This window comes from Elephantulus edwardii, unplaced genomic scaffold (genome assembly GCF_000299155.1).
Source record: "Elephantulus edwardii isolate Elephantulus edwardi_28Jun2011 unplaced genomic scaffold, EleEdw1.0 scaffold00074, whole genome shotgun sequence".
NCBI classification, from domain to species: domain Eukaryota; kingdom Metazoa; phylum Chordata; class Mammalia; order Macroscelidea; family Macroscelididae; genus Elephantulus; species Elephantulus edwardii.
In genome coordinates, this window is record NW_006399824.1 from 15,712,587 (window position 1) to 15,714,561 (window position 1,975).

The window sequence follows — 1,975 nt, forward strand, 5'->3', positions numbered from 1 at the left end:
AAAGGCCTGAAACTCCTCTACAGCTATCAACATTTATCAAAGTTTACAGAGCTTCCAGAGGCATGTTGCTTCATACAGAGATGTGCATGAAGTGCCATATCTAAGAAAAGCATTCTGGTTAATCTCTTTGTACCTGCAAGTGTAATTCTTAAAAATATTAGTGACTCATGATACTTTTTGGTGCTATAAGCCATATCTGTGCTTCCTCACCATTAAGGATTTCTGCACAGTGTTTCTAAATACAGACTTTAGAATTACACTATCTAGATTCAAATCCTTGTCCCTAAATAGCTCTGTGACCTTTGTCATAGAACTTAAACCCCTTGAACGTCAAGTGCTTTTCTCTGTAAAGTAAGAAAAAATATATAGTCTCTTCCTCCAAGGGGAACTATAAGAATCAAATCATTCAGATAAAAGTAGTAACACAATACCTAGTACATATAATTAAGATTCCTTTTTATTATTATTCTTCTAATAGTAGACCTGATAGCACTCTATGTCTTTTCTTATGGAGTCACTTAGCTGTAATGAGGAGTAGATGCTGTGCAGAGAACATCCTCTTTGACTCACACCTAACCATCCAGAACTCCAGTTCTTAGGCTGTCCTTACTTCTTTAATAAATTCTAGCATGATTTTATATGGGAAATAACTGCAAGTACTAGAGGGGGATAGTTTACCACACTCAACTAACTACACCCTCAGAAATCCTGCGCTGGAATTCCTCTAGATTCTCTAATCTGATACTTGATAATGACCCGTGTTCTGGTACTAGGTGGCTGTATTTGGGCAAGTTGCAAGGAGGGATCAGTCCTTAGAGAGGGAAATCATGTTCGGGAGAGTGGAGGGACAGCACAGGAGAGGAAGACCCTCAAAGGGATAGGTTGATTCAGTGATTGGCGAGGTGGGAGTGGGTATGTCGGAGACAGTGAGGTTGGCACAGGATAGAGCGGTGTTTAGGACTCTTGTACATAAGGTCACTATGAATCACAAGCGACTCAATGGCACATAACAACAATAATGGCATATTCTGGTGCTAACATGTTCTGATGGAACATCAAAATCCAGCCAGCACTGTGGCATCTAGGGTTGTACTCATCCCCTATTTAGACATCTTAGAGAGCAGGGCTTCATCATGTGTCAGCAACCATGTGACTTTCAACTCTTCCAACACCTGTCATGTTGCTAGGAGATTTCTTTCCCAACAATAGTGCATTGTAATGTGTTGGCAAGGAGGTCTCATATTGTCTTTCTACATTTATAGCCCATTTGTCTAATTTATAAGTCCAAATATCCATTTAAAAATTCCAAGTCAAGCTTTGTCAGGCAAACTTACTCTTTTATCATCTATTTATCAAACTTATTAAGACTGAAATTACCAAAACAACTATGAGATATCATCTCACCCCCAGTAAGAACAGCAAAATTTAACAGAGCAGCAAACAACAAATGCTGGCGAGGTTACAGAGAAACTGGAACTCTGGTGGGAATGTAAAATGGTACAACCACTATGGAAGACAGTATGGTGCCTTCTCAAAAAGTTGCAAATAGAAATGCCATTTGACCCAGCAATTCCTCTACTGGGAATATACCCTAAAGAAACCATAACTTCCACCCAGGCAGATATATGCACACCCATGTTTATTGCAGCCTTGTTCACAATAGCAAAGAGTTGGAAACAACCTAAGTGCCCATCAATAAATGAATGGATAGAGAATCTCTGGTATATTCACACAATCAAATAATATGCATTGCAAAAACAAGGAACTAATGCATTATTATTCAAAATAGGTGACTCGGGAGGACATTATGATGAGTGAAATATCTCAGTCACAAAGGACAAATACTGCATAATGTCACTGATATAAAACAGTATATGGTATAGGGTTATATGATATGGGGGTTAGGGGAAACTAAGAAAAGGGGATAAATAGTGTACATGGCATTGAAACAGATGAGGGAGATAACTGTATAAAA

The 1,975-nt window shown here is 38.6% G+C and overlaps 1 protein-coding gene across 1 annotated transcript in view; it reads left to right on the forward strand.

Annotated features, from left to right (window-relative positions):
* The window catches only part of RHOBTB1 (Rho-related BTB domain containing 1), an 84,127-nt gene that overhangs the window by 71,789 nt on the left and 10,363 nt on the right, over positions 1-1,975 (forward strand). The gene's annotated exons all lie outside the window — the stretch shown is intronic.